The 18926-nt window shown below is 48.7% G+C and overlaps 1 protein-coding gene across 8 annotated transcripts in view; it reads left to right on the forward strand.

The window, feature by feature from the left end:
* Positions 1 to 18926, forward strand: part of KAZN (kazrin, periplakin interacting protein) — a 1016124-nt gene that overhangs the window by 890267 nt on the left and 106931 nt on the right. The gene's annotated exons all lie outside the window — the stretch shown is intronic.

The raw sequence follows: 18926 nt of genomic DNA on the forward strand, positions 1-18926 counted from the left end.
TGTCTCCCTGCGCCCAGACTGCCGGCAGAGGCTGCCCTTTTTGCTTGTTGGGTGGAATGCTCCCTCTTGCAGGCGTGGGCACATATGTCATTTCCTCCTCCCATGTGACCACCACTTGTCCGTCATGACCGGTCATGGGGCAGCTCCCTAGGAGCTATGAATGGCGGGTGGGTGGGAATCTTAACCAGGATGCTGACCTCCTCTTTCCCAGCACCCTCAGGGTCCTTCAGTACCTCCCCTCACTGGACGTTGTGTATGTACTAGATTCTCTGCTGGAGGAGGCATCAGTCCCTTGCACTTCACTCACTCTCACTGTGGCGGACTCTCAGCGGAGAGCTTGGGTCTCTTCTCAAGTTGATTGGTCCAGAGGAACTCCCCTTGAAGAAGGGCAGCGTCTGGCCCTGGGTAGGGGGAAGAGTTGGGAGAGAACGTGGTATGGGTGCCAGGTGGTCTGTTGCCCAGGTGGACCATGGACCCGTAACCACCGTGTGGCTGGTGTGTGTGGCCAGAAACTGCTTTAGGAAACAAGGAAACTAGTGGACCCACGTGTCCCACCTACTTGCCTTAGAGTTGACGTGGGACACGAGCGGCTACCTACCCGTCTCTCTAGGAGCCACCTACCCACATCTGTGGGGTTGGGAGGGACTTCAAAAGGGTATTTGTGAAAGGTTGGAAGCCATCCCCTGACAGTGCTCGGAGAACTCCAGCCTGAAACACAGTGAAAGAGAATAACCTTTTGGGTCTGCCTTAATTCTCTTGAGCTCACCTAGTGTCTTTGTTTCTCTCCTGGGGTAGGGCAGAGGGCAGGAGGCAATAGAATTTGGCAACCTGCTTTCTGCTTACCGTTTACTAGAACGATATCTGAAGACTCTGTGTTTGAAGCTAAAGCAGGTTAATTACCTAGGTTGATTCTGGGCTGCTGTAGCAGAGACCCCAAAACAGAGGAGCTTAAAGAATCTGTTTATCTCTCTCTTCTGTAACCATCCCAAGGAGTATTTCAGACTGGTGGCTGTCTCTCTGCTCCCTCCATCTATGAGACCCAGAGAAAGAGCCAAAGTCAAAGACCAGAGATTGATTCCCTTTTGCAGGAGCTTGATCGTGAGCTCATACCTGGCTGCAGGAAATGTCTTTTCTAGCTGGGGGGTCCCTGTCCAGGCTTCAAGTGTAACTCGGGGTGGAGGCAGTGTATTTTGCTGGACAATTAGTCGGCTCTGTCATGACGGGTTTCCCTGACCAGACCAGAAGAGACGTGTGAGCAGCAGGACACTCGCACACTGGCTAAGCAGGCTGTCTGTCCAGCACCCCACTAACCGTCCCCCAGGAAGTCTGGGAAATAGCTTTGCGGGTGATTCCTTATCCAGAGGTTACAGCACCCCTTATGAGTTCTTTTCAGCAGTACACGATACTCTCAAAGGCAGGGAGACCCTTTCCTGTTGGTTTTGTTCCCAGTGGGGCACTCAGTGTTCTGGGTGGTCTTTTCAGGCTGCAGTGGGCAGGTGGTATGTGTTACGGTCCAGCTGACACTGCATAGTTGGGAAGCCACTGTGACAAACACGCGTCCTTTTTCCGTGCATCCATCCAGCAGTCTAGGCAGATCTGTGCAAGCCACCCTCCCCTCCCAGCTTTCCAGGGGCCTCGTAACATCCCTTCGCTTCCCAAGATGGAGACCCAGACTCTCCCTTAGAAAGTGCCGCTGGGCTCGGGCTGTGAGCTGATGTCCTTTGGTCTCGCTAAGCTTTGTGAGCCAGTGGAGAGTTGGGACTGCCTCAGGAAGCAGCCAAATGCCACCTCACCCAGTGGTTACCTTTGCCGGTAATTATTCCAGGGACAGAGAAACCTGCCTCCCAGATCTTTAGTCGGGGAAAGAATTTTCACGCATATTTGCCCTTCGGGGCCTGTGAGGGGTAGAAAAACCCTCCACTGTTCCTGGGTGCAAAGCAACGGGAAGAGGAGGGAGCACAGCTCATTTACTCCATCTCCCCAGCTCCTGGGACAGACAGCCTGCCCTCTCCAAACCTCAGTTTCCTGACCTGAGTGATGGGACAGTAATGGTGAATTAGGCATTGTCTGTGAAGGTCATGGCACAGGTCCTGCTCAGTGAAAGCGAAAGCCTCCTGTTAGCATCCTTCTCCCTTTAGTCCACAGGGCACGGAGCACAGAGGCATTTCTTCCTAACACTGTGCTGTGAGATTGCTTATCCATCATCAGAGGTCTTTGCAGGGACCCACCTGATGGGTTGGCTCGTTGATGTAGGAACAATAATCTCATCAAAGGCAGCTTGTTTTTGTCAGTATTCATTAAAAGAAAGCATCACTGAGCACCTACTTTGTGCCAGCGCCGTTCGAAGCACTTGATCTGCCATTCACCCCAAGCCTTCTAGGAGGTATTAACCTCCTTTCACAGATGGAAACACCTGAATGAAGTTCAGGGAAGTTAAGTGACTCGGCCAGGGTTGCAGAGCTGATTAGCAGCTGAATCAGCAACTTTTTTCACTCCACCAACACACCTCCTCTTCCCTCTGGGGATAAAGTCAGCCTGAGCGAGAGAGATGGGACACCATTGTAGCTCAGCAAGGGAGCCAGCAGACTCTGGGGTCAGATCTGGGCTTGAATCCCAGCTCTATCACTTACTAGTTGTGTGACTTAGGGCAGATCCCTTAACCTCTCTGAGCCATAGTTCCCTTGCTGACAGTAACAATAACAATACCTATTTTTCTTATAATTGGGGCTAATAATAATAGCTCCTTCAGGGGGTTGTCATGAGGATTAAATGAGATGTAAGGTACTTGGCCCAGTGCCTAGTACCATTCGTGCAAATACTTGGTGATGATCAGATGAGAGGGGGCACGGCAGACCTCCTTGGATCTGCTTGGTATCCGATTCCAGAAGTAAGTAGCCCAGACCTTACAGCCCCTGAACCCATCCTGCTCAAGGTAGCCGTGTTCCTGAAAAGCAATGAAGTGGGCACCTCCAGCCACCGGAGCCTGGCATTCTGCAAAGTCATAAATAAGACGCTTCCTCCCCAGCCACAGCACATGGTGAAGAAATTGCAGACAGATGTGGGCAGAAGGAGGCTGGGGCATGAAAAGGGATTTATATGCCCATAATGAGGAGAACGAGAATAAATGCACAAGCCAAGTCAGTGGCAGATGTTGGGCGACACTTGTTAACAACCAGAGTCCCTGTGGTGGGAACATGCAAAGTCCCCCAAGACTTTCACTCTGGCAGGTTCCCACCCGCCCGCCCGCCCTCGGTCTTTGGTTTGGGGTTGGATGAGACCAGAATTTTCCAGCACGTGAGGGGTTAAGAACTCAAGCAAACACCCAAAACATCAGCCCATGATTCCAACATCAAAGCAATGAAAAGAATCTAGTTTGGGGAGAATGGGGTTTAGAAGGTTCCTTTGTTTCTGTGGGGATGAGTCCAGGAATGTTTGGTTTAGGATTTGGGTTTTGCTGTGAATTCAAAGGCAGAAGCCCTGAATGATTGTTTAAGAAAGAATGGTGTGGGGGCCGGCCCGGTGGCTCAGGCAGTTAGAGCTCCGTGCTCCTAACTCCAAAGGCTGCACGTTCAATTCCCACATGGGCCAGTGGGCTCTCAACCACAAGGTTGCCGGTTCAATTCCTCGATTCCCACAAGGGATGGTGGGCAGCTCCCCCTGCAACTAAGATTGAACACAGCACCTTGAGCTGAGCTGCCACTGAGCTCCTGGATGGCTCAGTTGGTTGGAGCGCATCCTCTCAACCACAAGGTTGCCGGTTCGACTCCCGCAAGGGATGGTGGGCTGCGCCCCCTGCAACTAGCAACGGCAACTGGACCTGGAGCTGAGCTGCGCCCTCCACAACTAAAACTGAAAGGACAACAACTTGAAGCTGAATGGCACCCTCCACAACTAAGATAGAAAGGACAACAATTTGGCTTGGAAAAAAGTCCTGGAAATATACACTGTTCCCCAATAAAGTCCTGTTCCCCTTCCCCAATAAAATCTTTTGAAAGAAAGAAAGAAAGAAAGAAAGAAGGAAGGAAGGAAGGAAGGAAGGAAGGAAGGAAGGAAGGAAGGAAGGAAGGAAGGAAAAAGTGTGTGTGTGTGTGTGTGTGTGTGTGTGTGTGTGTGTGTGTAAACAAGCCCGAGTTCCTACTATGACCCCATCCTCACACGTGTGGTGAGCTTGTAGCCCATGGGGCCCCTTTGGGGTGTCTGTTGATTTCCCCAGGCCTCCTTCAGTTTCACTGATTACTCTAAGAATTAAGGTATTTCAGGAACAATGATCATGAAAATTTGCTGCTTCCCATTTTTAATCACTTAACGGCAATGTCAAGTGTGCTCAGCATTTTCCCACAACCATAAATACCCGTAGAAAACTGTTTTTAATGACTACATAATGTTCTACCAAATAGAGGCACTGTAGTTTATTTAGCCACTTCCCAATTATTGGACATTTCAGTTGTTTCCATTTTTTTCTTTTCATGTTTGCCATTATATAACACTATGCTAAAGCTCTGTATTTATAAATCTGTTTTTCTTACGACAGTATTTCTCAAACTTTCTGGTCTCTGGACCACTTTACGTTCTTACAAAATCAAGACTGCCAAAGAACTTGTTTATGTGGTTTAGACCTATTGGTATTTACTATTTTAGAAATTAAAATTGAAAACGTGTCTGGATCTTCAATAATTTATTTTAAAATAACAATAGTAAACCCATCACATGTTAACAAAACTAAAATTACTTTTAGTGAAAAATAACTACATTTTCCCAAACAAAAGGATGTGCATGCGAACAGTGGCATTGTTTTTACATTTTTGCAAAAACTTTTTAATGTCTGACTTCATAAAAGACTGCTGAGTTCTCCTATCTGCTGCTTCAGTCAAGCTACTGTGATTTGTTGTTCAGGTTGAAAAAGAAAGGAGTATATTAATTGCTTTATTAGATAATTGTGGATATTTTTCTTTGATGCCACACTAAAGCTCACAAAATGGTAGTTTCTTAGAGGTTTGCCGCAGTGTGGGATCTGAAACCTTATTTTTGTGATATGTTACAGGGGACAAAGTTATTGGTCTAATTTGCACTTTGACTGGATTTTGTACTGACACATGATTTTTCAACATCTAACATTGATCACTTGGAAAATACTGGTTCACTGAGTGATGCAGATCTTCCAAATGTTGACATATTTCATTATGCAATATCAAAAAGTCACACGTGTTAAAATTACCACTAATCACATTTAAAAAGTCCAAGTATTGAGAAGCTGTTAAAGTCATCGTGGCAGGTTGTGTTTGCCAAAATTCTAATTTTTGCTCCAAAGCTTAAGTTTTGTCATTTGGCAGCAAATACTGTCAGCTGTTTTCCTAGAAGCAATAGGCTCACTTACTTAATTTGTTAATTTAGTTCAGTGGCTTGCCAGACACCATAATTTGTACATTAGTCATCCTTTCAAGTACGAATGGTGTTCTATGAAAAACTGGCTAGTTTAGCTAGCAACTCAAGCAGTCATACAAATGTTTTTCCCGGAGGCAGCCATTATTCTTAGGTATGCAGCAAAAGAGCTTCCGCTATACTTTCCATTTGATTAAAAGGCATGTCCTCAGGGATGAAGCTTTAATAAAATTAATCGTTTTCACTGCTTCATCAAGAATATTAAGTAGAACTGTCCCCTTTTTTATCAACTATGACTGCATAGGTAAAGAACATAATGACTACTGATGTGGTTTGGTACCCCTGCCATGGCTTCTTCTAAGATGTCAGCATTTTACCCAGCATTACTTTTGCACCAATAGGGCAAATAATAGCACGGTAAAAAAGGCAAATAACATCAGAGTACTATTACAAAAATAGTTTTCCTCTTGGACCCCCCCTGAAATGTTATTGGTGGCAGTGACAGCTAGCATTTTTGAGCACTTTTTTATATGCCCCACACTGCAGTCTCATTTGATCCTCACAACAAGCCTATGAGGTGGGCTATGAATGTGCCAGGATTACACAGCACTACCTGGTTAGGGCTGGGTTCAGACTTTAGCAGGGTGGTTCTGGTAGGGACAGAGGGTATAAACTGCAGGGGAAACTGCTTGAGCAAAGGCAAGAAGACCAGCCTATGTATGGGGGGAGAAAGGGACACTCCATATGGAGGCTTTGCAGTAGGTGGGAGATGATCATGGTGAACCTCAAAGGCCACACCCAGAAGTTCAGGGACCATGGAGATTTTGAGCAGACGGAGGCAGTATAAGAAGTGGTGTATTTAGGATGTCTCCATGTCCCCATTTCCCTTTCTCACTCTCTACTTGCCTTTACAGCCTTGTCTCTCCTAGCACGGGGACGGACATGTGGTTATGTACACGTAGTTCCCAGATGTGCCTATGAATCACCCCCCTTCTCTCCCCAAAGGGTCTTTGCATTGAATCTTCCTTCCTCCTGACGGTCGCTGTTCCTCTGAGTCCTAGTTCAGGTTCTGCTTTCTCAGGAATTTTCCTGGACCTTCTCTGCCCAATAGTTCAGGACCTATAGTTGGCAGACTCATGCCCTGTCACCCCCCAAGATATCCACATACTAATTCCTAGAACATGTGAATATGGTAGGTTACCTGGCAAAGGGGAATTAAGCTTGCTCATGAGATGGCCTTGAGATTGGGACCAGTGGGCCCAGTGTAATCACAAGGGTCCCTCAAAGTGAAAGAGGAGGGGTCAGAGTCAGAGAAGGTGATATGACCACAGAACAGAGGTCAGAGGTTCAACCTGAGGACTTGACCCACCATTGCTGGCTTGAAAGATCGAGGAAGGGCCACAAGCCAAGGAATGCAGGCATCCTCTAGAAGCTGGAAAAGGCAAGGGAACAGATTCTCCCTTGGAGCCTCCAGGAGGAACACAGGCCTGCCTACACCTTGATTTTAGCCCAGTGAGACCCATTTTGGACTCTGGCTTCCAGAACTATAAGCTAGTAAGCTTGTATTGTTTTAAACGACTATATTTGTGGTGATTTGATACAGTAGGAAACTACTAAGGGCGCCTCCTCCCTATACGTCACAGCCCTCGATGCTGACCTCGCTCAGGACTCACCACACCGTGAGGCACATCTGTTCCTGTCGGGCTTGCCACCTGCCAGTCTCCTGCAGGACACAGCCGCCAGCACAGAGCTGCCTTGTTGTCTGAACAAAGCAGATGATCGTTGAATGTGGGGGAGAAGAGACGATGCTCAAGTCTCTCTTCGGTGGAAAAGGCTTTTTCCCTGCCTCAGAATGAGTCACCTGCCCGCTGTTCCTTGGAAGGAACTGAGCCTTATTATTGAATTGGCTCATTCAACAAATGTATCCTGCAAACCTCCCCACGCTAGAACCCATGCCTGTGGCTCAGAGAGTTTGGAGGCAAATCGGATCCAAGCCCTGCCCAGAACCCAGTGACACACCTGGAACCCACGACACACTTGGGGAAAGTTGGTTGGATGATATTGTTTTAATGGCCAACCAGGCCTATAGACATTGGGGCAGTAAGTGGCCCAGGTGCTATCGAATACAGTGATGTGTCCTCGATGCTGGGATGGCTCTGCCCACCTGCTTTCCTACACGCACATCCGTGTCTCCACAGTGCTGTGTGGGTTTGAAAAGCAAGTTAGTATTTCCTGTTTGCCTTCCCACATCAGCACTCCATTCTCCTGCATCATTTGCGGATGCCTCATTGGTCAGAGCAAGTCACATGACCAGGCCCCGCATCATGTAGGTGGAGACACCACAACGCTGTGGACGCAGGGAGGTGGGGTTCCTAAGGAGCAAATAGTTCTCATCCACCACAGAGAGCATTTTCAATAGAATCATATCCAGAATCTGCCCTAGAGTCTGGGGTTTTGGTGACCGACAACCATTGCATCCCTTTGTGCCTTGTGATTCCTCTGCTTTTTATAGGTTTTTGTACCTCAGTGACGCATGTCCTCTCTTCTTGACCTCATTTGAGGTTTCTAACACTGATTCCTTGACTCTCTGAGTTGGAAAGGCAGCCAGCCCAGTCCCCTCCCCCAGACCTCCTTTTGTCATCCTTCAAGCCTGCCTAGGACAGAATCCACTCTGGCCTCCCAAACAAGTATCCTACCAGCATCTCCTTTAACACTTCTCCATAAATTCCTCTGTGCGTTAATATTCTAATTATGGAAATCTGCTGTTTATCCTGAGGGGAAAAAAAAGAAAGACTTGTTTGTTTGAAAATACTCAGACATCCTCCAGGACCCACCCCACACATACCTGACACTTGTTTTGAAAGCATGTACCAAAGCCCAACCTCTCTTCCCTATTCAGGAACAAACCTCATGCACCCACTTTGTAGCTGGGACAACTGAGGTGTGAACACATAGACAATCACTTTTGAGCGGTAGTCATCTCAGCTGACGTTTATTTAGCACTTGGACCTTGCCAGGCACTCATTGCTTTGCCTGCGTGAGCTCGTTGATCCTCCCAGCAACCCTTGTTAGATGGCTCGTATTCATTAGCCTCAGTTTCCTTATCTACAAAATGGGGATGAAAGACATTAAGGATTTTTGTAAGGTCCCTTGGCCAGTAGGTTTTGAAGCCAAAACTTGATACCCAATGAGTTTAATTTCCAAACCTCTTTTCTTGGCAGATACCTAGCAGACAGTTCTTTGGTGCTCGGCGTCTTGGGGGCAGTCATAGTGGTCGAGAGGAAGGGAATAAAATGGGGACAGAGGAGAAAGAGGAGCAGATCTGGGTTTGGAGGGACAGCGTTCTTGGGTGTCACTCGGCAGCCCCTGAGGCACCAGGAATGTGGATTCCATCCCAAGCTTTGCTCTGGAAGTTGTCCCAGGGAAAAAAGGCTTCCAGGCTGCTCTCCCTGCCTCACCACTTTCCCTCTGCAGTTCAGTGAACACACACCAGCCCCAGTGGTCTCGGCTGCCACAGAGGCCATGTTTAAGGTGCCAGCTAGGGTGGCAGACCTTGAGCCTCTGCTTTTAATTAATTCCCAGTCTCTTCCCAGAAAGGGTCAGAGATTGATCCGACTGAGAGGAGGAGGACAGAACTCAGTGAGAGAAAAGCTAAGCTCTCGAGCCACCTTTCAGGACATCGCCCAAGACTTAGTCAGGAGCGATGGCCTCTGTCACTGCACAGGTCCTCGCGCCCACCTCACAGTGATGGGGTGGGGACATGGCAGGAAAATGAAAGCCACGCTGGCCTCCATCCTAAGAGGACTTTGGTGTAAGCCAGGGCGGGGTCCTCTTCAGAGACGGCCTCTGAGGTGGTCTGGATGCCCTCACTCTGGGGTGGCCATGCTCAGCTGGGATGAGGACCGGCCCAAGGTGGCCTCATGGTGGCCTTGGCCGTGATTCTCCTCAGCCCCATTGGCACCAGTGTTTGTTTTTGATCAGTAGAAATCTCTTCAGTGTTAATACAATCTTACCTAGACCCCCACCCACTCATTTAACAAACACTTGTTGAGTTCCTTTCCTCCTATTTGCCAGGCATTGTTCTGGGCCCTTTATCTATGAGTGACATAGACAAAAGATTTATTTCTCGTGGCTCTTACATTCTAGAAGGGTGTGCCAGTTACTATTGCTGTGTAACATAACTGCTCCCAAATCTTAGTGGCATAAAATTATCACCGTGTTTCTCACATCTCGTGGTTTTGTGTCAGAAACTTGGCAGGGCTCAGCTGGGCGATTCTCCAGTTCCATGTGGTGTGGGAGATGGGGCTGGAGGATCTCACAGTGGTGTCCGCTAGAGAGTCCAAAGCAGCTTCCCTCACACGTCTGCTGCCTTGGTAGCATGTCCGGGCTCTGCTGGGACCAGAGCACCCATTTGTGGCCCCAACATGGTGGTCAGTTCTCCTATATGGAGGCTCAGGGCTCCTGCAGAGGCTTCCAAGAAGCCAGGGTGCAAGCTGCAAGGCTTCGTGGTCTCAGATCTCACTTAGTGTCACTTCCACCACATTCTCTTGGTGACAGGCCAGCCACAAGGCCCGCCAGGCTCTATACTATAAAAAGCATGTGGTATGGGAGATACTATTTTGTTCCTCTTTGCAAAAATACCATCTGCCACAGAGAGGAGAGAGAGGCCAGCAGTAAACAATGAACATCATAAAAACCAAATGGTATGTGTTAGAGGATGATGAGTGCTATGGGGACGCAGAAATTTCATAATAAGATAACATAGGACCCAGCTGTTCCACTCCTAAGTATTCACTCACCTAGGAAATACAGATTTGTACGCAAATAGTCAGAGCAGCTTTGTTTGTAATCGCCCCAAACGGGAAGCAGCCCAGATCCCCCGTCAGCAGGTGCATGGGTAAACAAGCTGGTACGTCCTTCCGTGGACTCCTACGCAGAGTAGCCATAAAGCAGCGAACTCTTGATACATGCAACATGGTGGATCTCAAAATAATTATGCTGAGTGACAGTCTAGAAAGAAAAAGTCTACCCTGTATGATTCCAATTACATGAACCTCTAGAAAATGAACACTAATCAGTAAGGTCTGAGAGATCAGTGGTTACCTGGAGGTGGGGGAAGGGGCAGGAGTATGACTTCCAAAGGGGAGGAGGAAACTTGCGGTAATGGTTTTACAGGTGTGTACATATGTCAGATCATGGTACACATTAAGTATGGGCACTTTATTATATGTCATTTGTTATCAGTTAAGCTGTTTTACAAAAGATAAGGTGGATTAGACATCCTGGGTATGGGACGTTTTGGGGTGGGGAGCATTTCAGTACCCCACAGGCCACATTCCCCGGCAGCCTCCAGCTTTGCCTTCTTGCCTGCATGCTGGCCTCAGCTGGTCACAGAGGGGACCCAGCTCCATGACAGCAGAGTCTGGGCAGAGTCCTGTCCTGTTGGGACCCCAGCACCCAGGGCTCCTGGGCTCACATTCCAGGAAGAGGCAGAGACCAGTGAGGTCTGAAGCTACATATGCTGTGGCCTGGGCTTCCAGCCCAGCTCTTTAAATAGCTCTGACCACATGGACTGGCCAGCGGCTAAGACAGAAGCTGTTCACAGCCAGGAGGCTGGACATGGGGGTACAAGAGGAAGAGAGGCATTTTTTGGCACTGAGCTTAAAAACTCAGACCAATTTAGAACAGAGCGTTCTAATTCAGCTTGGGGCCAGGTACCATGGCAGGGAAATGATCCAAGTGAAAACCCAATGGTTCCATCATATTTTAAAAATTAATATTTATATTGAATGTGTATGTGAATCCATGTAACTGTATATGTATTTACTGAATATTTCAGTGGTCCAGGAATGCATGGGTTATAAACCCCATGAATTGTCTCATAATCCTCCCCATTTTGCAGATGAGAAGATTGAGGGACAGAGAAGTGACTTTCAGGGGGTGGAATTTGCAGCGAGGAAGGTGTGCCTGACACTAGGACCTGCCTGATTTAGCCAGGACACTACACAGCCCCGTGGGAGCCAGCTGCTGTTTGTTTAACTTTTTTTTTTAATGATGAATCCTTTGAGAAGTGGACCTGGGCACAGGCTGGTCCTGTGAATCAGAGGCAGTGGGGCGCATTGGAGCGGCAGTCAGGAGTCCAGGCTCTCCCCATCAGTGGTGCCCCAACCTCATCCAGAAAATGGGAGGGTTGGGCTGCATATTCTCCCGAGCCCCTTTTTAATACTGTGAGCAACAGGCTCAGAATGCAGGGGGAAATGCCTGTGTGGGGGGAGGGGGAACAATCCAACCACTGGCAAAGCCAGACAGCAGCCTAATGCTGCCAACTGACTGCAGAGGTGGTACTCTCACCAGGTCTTGCCCGCTGGGCTTCTGCCTGCCGCGAGGCCTGCCCCTCTCACCCTAGCTCGGAGAGAAACCTCGGAACGTGCACCCCAGGGCCCAGCCCAGCAGCCCTCAGCCCACTGACCTTTGCAGCCCCTGAATCCCCTGAGAAATTGCTCACCCACAAGCTCTGGACCATGGAGATCTAGAAGAATCATTCTGATTCAGGTCCCGCCTATGGGGCATGGTGCCCAAGGAAAGGTCTTTGGCAGGAAAGTATGGACTCAGGCCAAAGGAGGGGGGTGGCCCAGGACTGGTCAATATTCCCAACCCCTGCCAAGCCCCAGGAACGTCAAGTTTTGCTTCTTAGCTGCTGGAGATCGGCCCAGCTGGATGCAGCCAGGCAAACATTGGCCTTCCTGCTGTTATTAACCCTGCTCTCTCCCACCCAGTGTTCAGCGCTGGGCTAACCACATAGCCAGGTGCTCAAAATATGGGCCCTGAAGTGAAGGCAGAAGGTGGAAAACAACACGGAGCCTTTGGGACTGTCACTTCCTCAGGGAGGTGGCTGTTGACTCAGCATCTTAAGGCTGGGCCGCCTTGAGCTCAGGGTCCAAAGTGTAAGTGTCTGCATCTCTGTGAGTGTCCCTGCTGCTGAGTAAGCAGGGCTTGGGGAAGAAAGATCGAGCAGAGATGAGATACGTGCTGGGCCCACAGGGCTGGCACCCAGCAGGTGCTCAGGAAATAAGTGGAGAGCAGGGGGAGGCCTACACCTCACGTATGTGCCCGTGGCCTGTCAAAGATTCCGGAAAGTCTGCATGCTTGGGCGGCATCCCTCAGCCTGGCTTTTCTGGTTGCGTGACCTGTTGGAGCTGTCCTGAATGCTGACCTTTGTCTCCTGCCCGAAGGACCTGTGGAAGGTGTGTTCCCGTCTCTGAATCATTCGGGAAACCTGTGTGCTGCCGAGATGCAGGCCGGCTGATGGCATCAGTGCAGGAAAAGGAAGGGTGCACCCCTTTCTTCCTTGCAGACTGGGGGAAACTCACTTTCTTCAGGGGCAAGAACAAGCTGGGGTAGCCCTGGGTGGCACCCAGGAGAGAGAACTGAGGGGCTCCAGCCAGTCCCACCAAAACAGGGCTATTTTCTGGCTGAAACTCCCACAGGCACTTGGCTTTAGAGAACTACTTCAGAAGCTGAAAGCTCCCACACGGACGAGGACTATTTGAGGGCCAGCCCTGCACTGCTCTGCCAGCCCCAGACCTCCAATCCACTCACCTGGGCAGTGCTAAGTGTTGGCCAGCATCAGTTAAGCCTGTACCTGCTGTGAGGTACATGTCAGCATCTTGAGGGCAGAGTTTCTGTTCCAGGCCAAGTCTGTCTCCCTAAGGCTTTGTGCTTCCTCCCATTTGCACCTGTGGCTGGTTCTTACTAAAGACCTTTCTTGCGGGGTGGAGGTGGGGAGGGAACCATGCTCTACAGGCAAGGCCTGATTCTTTATGGTCCAGAGTTCGTGGGTGAGCAATTTCTCCGGAGCTCAGGGGCTGCAAAGGTCAATGGGTGTCATTTGGGAATGAGATTCTCCAGAGACCTGTTAGAGCCACTAGATCCAGTGAAGAGCAGAAAGAATCAGCTGTTTGGTGACACTCTGCTGAATGTCTGGATTACTAAAAACACCTGGCAACTTGATTGCTATGATCATGGGGAGGAGGTTAGAGGTGCGTGATCACAGATGGGACTGTTGTGTCCCTTCTTCAGATGGGAAGTTGGTGAACAGTCCCCCTTTCACCTTTTTGGGATCTTCCATCACCCACCAGTGATGCCGCTGGAGGCAGTCGTCATCTTTGGTTGGATTTCTCTTCATCTGGGAGGGTTTCTTCTACTATTCTGGAAATTCAGATCCCCCAGGTTGCCGGCTGACTTCCAGGATAATTTCACATTGGTGATTAGTGGCCACTGAGCATGCTGGAGTTTGTGCAGGCTGGTGGCTCCACTTACCATGGAGGCTAGGGGTGTGGGGGTGGCCCTGCTCCCCTGCAAGGGTGAGAGCTCTCTCAGGCAGAGGCGGGCTTTCTGAGTTGCTCCTGGAAGGGAGATGTGATGCCGTGGCACGATTGCCTCTGTTGCTGTTTGAAGTTTATTAGTATTAAATGGAAAAGATGGCTTGTAATTTGGGAGTGGAAGATCTAGGGAGAGCGTAGTGCTCCCAAATGAGGGGCTTTGCTCTGCCTTGTTACACTCTACACGGGTGCCAGGAACAGGGCCAGCAGAGAATTCCCTATTTAAATCAAGCGGTTAGGAGAAATTTACAGGGGGAAGGGAAGGTGCCCTCTGTGGTTCCAGCTTCAGCCCAAGTTCACAGGAAAGGAATGAAAAATGGAAGGGGGCATCCTTTACTAAACACCTACAATGCACCATCAACCAAGAAAGCAAACAGTAGCTTATGTATCCTCCCCGCCATCCTACATGATCTTTTTATTCTCCTTTTTCTCCAGGCGAAAAACAGAAGCTCAGAAGGTTGCCTGATGTGCCCAAGGTCATGTGGGTGGATGAGTCAGGACCAGGCTTGGGTCCCCTCCACTTGAACTTGGGCAAGTTGCTCAACCTTTCTGTCCCTATTGATAGGATGGGGATCGTAATAGCACCCACCCAGTGTGTGGGGGGATTAAATGAGATGATTCGTAGGAAAAGATTAGAACAGTAAGTAACTGTTTTTCAAATATCAGCTGCTCTTTTTGTACCATTATTTTTTTTACTAAGCTCAGCATGACTGTATAATTTATTGTTCAAACTAGAAGAGTTTTGCAAGAGAAAGTGGGCCTATTAAAAGTTGTGTTGGGGCTTCTGGTCAAGATGGAGTAGATAAGCACTGTGGTTCGCCTCCTGTCACAACCTCATCAAAATGATAACTAAACTAAAGAACAACCTTTGTTGAGAATCCCGTGAAGTCTAGCTGAACAGAAGTCCTATAGCTAAGAACAACATACAGAAGAAGCCATCTCGAGACTGATGGAAGGGGTGCAGACATGGAATGGGCTGGTCCCACACCTACATATTTGGGAGGGATATTCAGCTGTGGAGGTCCCCTTGAGGGACAAGGGTCCCAACCCTATATCAGGCTCTCAGCCCATGGATCCAGTGCCGGGAAGAGAAGTCCCCATAACTTCTGGTTGTGAAAACCAGCAGAGATTGTGGTTGAGTGAGATGGAAGGCAACTGGAGTCCCAGGTGCTCCTCTTAAGGGCCTGCACACAGACTTACTCACTGATGGAGTCACTCACTCGCTCTGAGCTCCAGTGCTGGGGCAGCAGCTCAAAAGGGGCCAGGGACATACGAGGAGAAACTGTTTTGTCTGGTTTCAGAGCAAGGGCTGGAGGGGCAGCTTTCTCTCAGACAGAAGTGCTGGCAGAAGCCATTGTTCCTTTGTTGAGGCCTCCCCCACCCAACCTGCATGCACAGGCAGGCGCCATATCTTAATTCTTCATCAATCTTTCTAACAGCGTTCGCCCTGCCCTGGTGATTCACTGAGACCCAGCCCCACTCAACGTGAGGGCCCATCCAAGCCACTTCCAGTGTCTTATCCATACAAGTGGCTTATCTTGGCTCATGCTGTGGACTTTCCTAAAACCTCCCAAAGGTTCACAAACCCCAAACAAGCAGCATCTGTCATCAGTGTGCCCCTTACCTTTTACTAAGCAGTCCTAAGCCTGGCATTAGCGGCAGCCAGCCTCCGTTCACAGCTTAGCCTCTCGCAGGCACCTCCAACCCTAGCACAAGTGGCAACCATCTGCAGATCTCTTTATAACTCATACCAAGTGGCCTTGGGCAGGGTACAAGCAGCAGTTGACCTTAGCCTGCATCAGAGCGCCACACGAGAGGTGCTAGAATCAACACACCCAGTGGCCATCTTCCGACCACACCATAGCACAACCCAATCACCTCCACAAACGACACACCCAAAGGGCAGCCTAGGCAGGCACAGAGCCCCACTAAAGCAAATCTGGCTCCATAGGGGCAGCCCCTGTACAACAGCTCCTCCACTGTAGCCAGTCCTCACAACCAATCATCCTTAGGGTCCGTCCCTCCCTTTGAGAGGCCAACAGCAATTTAGGCTCAACTACAATAGGAAGGTACAACCCACATAGGGACACACCTGGAGCACCCAGCTCAGGTGACCAGGGAAACTGCGCCACTGGGCCCCACAGGACACCTACTACATAAAGCCACCCTATGAGGACTGGGAAATATGGTAGCTCTATCTAATACATAGAAACAAACACAGAGAGGCAGTCATCATGAAGAGACAAAGAAACATATCCCAAATGTGAAAGATCAGAACAAACCTCCAGAAAAAGAACGAAACAAAATGGAGAGAAGCAATCTACCAGATTCAGAGTTCAAAACACTGGTTATAAGGATGGTCAGTGATCTCAATGAGAACTTCAACAAAGAGACTGGAAACATAAGAATGGAGATAAAGAGAACCAGTCAAAAAAAAAAAAAGAATACAATAACTGAAATAAAGAATACATTAGAGGTAATCAACAGTAGATTAGATGAAGCAGAGGATAGAATCAGCAATCTGGAAGATAAGGTAGCAGAAAACACCCAATCAGAACAGCAGAAAGAAAAAGGAATCCAAAAAATGAGCATCATTTAAAGGGCCTCTGGGACAACAGCAAACGTACCAACATTCTCATCATGGGGTACCAGAAGGAGAAGAGAGAGAACAAGGAATTGAAAACCTATTTGAAGAAATAATGATGGAAAACTTTCCTAACCTTGCAAAGGAAATAGACACAGAAGCCCAGGAAGCTTGGAGAGTCCCAAATAAGATGAACCCAAAAAGGCCAACACCAAGACATAATAAAAATGCCAAAGGTTAAAGACAAATAATCGTAAAAGCAGCAAGAGAAAAGCAGTTAGTTACCTACAAGGGAGCTCCCATAAGACTGTCAGCTGATTTCTCTACAGAAACTTTACAGGCCAGAAGTGGTTGGCAGGAAATATTCAAAGTGATGAAAATCAAGGACCTACAACCAAGATTACCCAGCAAAGCTAACCTTTAGACTAGAAGGACAGATAAAGAGCTTCCCAGGCAAGAAAAAGCTAAAGGGGTTCATCATCTCCAAACCAGTATTACGAGAAATGTTAAAGGAACTTCTTTAAGAAGAAGAAGAGATGTAAAAATGTGAATAAGAAAATGGCAACAGCTACATGTTTATCAACAATTCCTTTAAATGTAAATGGATTAAATGCTCCAATCAAAAGACATAGGGTGGCTGAATGGATAAGAAAACAAGACCCTTACACATGCTGCCTAAAAGAAACCCACTCAGATTAAAAGACACGCACAGACTGAAAGTAAAAGGATGGAAAAGGATAATTTATGAAAATGGAAACAAACAAAAAAAGCTGAGGTAGCAATACTAATACCAGACAAAACAGACTTTAAAGCAAAGGCTATGAGGAGACAAAGTAATTCCACTGCTGGGTATTTATCCAAAGAAACACAAAATGTTAATTTGTGCACCCCTATGCATATGCAGCATTATTTAGAATAGCCAAGATATGGAAGCAATATAAGTGTTCATCAGTAGATGAATGGATATGCTGAGTGGAATAAGTCAGAGAAAGACAGATACCATATGATTTTACCTATATGTGGAATCTAAAAAACAAATAAAACAGAAACAAACTCACAGATGCAGAGACCATTTTGATGGTTGCCAGATGGGATGGGGTTGGCGGGGCGAGTTGGGTGAAAGGGGGAGAAGGGATTAAGAAGTACAATTGGTAGTTACAAAATAGTCATGGGGATGTAAAGTACAGTATAGGGACTATAGTCAATAATGTTGTAATAACTATATAGGTGTCAGATGGGTACTAGATTTATCGGGGCGATCACTTCGTAAGTAATAGAAATATCTAATCACTGTGTTGTACACCTGAAACTAATAGGGTATTTTATGTCAACTGTGATTGAAAAATTAAAAATTATTTAAAAAGAAAAAGAAATTGTGCCGGGACCATAGGAGGAAACTGGGACTGTCCCAGAGAGACGGCATCTCTAGCCCTGTAGGTGGACAGGTGTCAGGCAGGCACTCGAGGTCGGAGGATGGCATAAGCAAAGGTGTGGGTGTTGGCTCGTCACCGTATACACAGATGACGGTGAAGTGGACGTGGGTCCTTACCTGCCCCACAGGACAGGAGGAGTAACACTTCTCCACCTGCACCCTGACTCCCCTTGCCAGAAGTACATCCTTTCCAGCCAGGGCACCTTTCTCACTCGGAGAAAGTGGGAAGTGTAGCGCCTCCTAGGGCCTTAACCCTGGTTAGCCAGCCGAGGTCTAGAATGGGCTGTCCTCTGAAGGGAGTTAATATTTACTAAACACCTACTGTGTGCAAGGAGGGCTCTCTGCATCCATGATCCCATTTGATCTTCCCACCCTGCCTGGGAGTTGAGTCCTGTTATCACCCCAACTTTACAAATGAGGTAACTGAGGGTGGAAGGAACTTATAGGGGACACACAGCGGGTGGGTGGTGGAGCCGGGATCAGCGCTCTGGCCCATTCTGGCTTCAGAGCCTGGATACTGTTATACCATAAACACCAAACCAACTGCCTGTGGACACCTGACGTTTCTCTGAGCCCTTAAATGCAGCTGTTTGGTGGAGGTGGACAGGCTTGGGCTTGGGAGGGATGAGACAGGGGCTCCCCACTCACCCCTTCTGTGCTGGGGCTACTGTTCTCAGCACCCTCAGACCTAGGAGAGGTGCCTGGCACGGGGGCCAGCCAGGAGCTGGTTGGTGACCGTGTAATGGCAGGGAGGGCTGGAGGCACAATGCCATTCCTCTCCACCACCTGAATTTCTAAAGACATCGTCCTGTGGCCCCAGAGCCCGGCATGGGAAGCACAGGTGCTCACTCAGGAAAAGGAAATCCCAGCCTCGGCCTCCTGCTCGGAGCACTGTCGAGGGAGCTTGCGGCCCCGTGGCAGGAGCCTGGTGGCCTGTCCTTGGTCATCAGAGTAAAAGGCCAGAACGTTGCTTTTGCCAGGAAGGCAGCCGGGAACCTTCGTACTCCAGAAATGAGAAGGGCGCGCTTCTGGGGTTTCTCCTTCTCCACCCCGGGTGCCATGCCTCACAGGAGTGCCATTCATTCATGCCGGGGTGGGTGGGCAAGTGAGGCTATATGCCCCTTACACCCCGCGGGGATCCCCAGCTTAG

This window comes from Rhinolophus sinicus, chromosome 14, assembly GCF_057876585.1.
Source record: "Rhinolophus sinicus isolate RSI-liver-muscle chromosome 14, RSI-T2T, whole genome shotgun sequence".
In the NCBI taxonomy this organism is placed as follows: domain Eukaryota; kingdom Metazoa; phylum Chordata; class Mammalia; order Chiroptera; family Rhinolophidae; genus Rhinolophus; species Rhinolophus sinicus.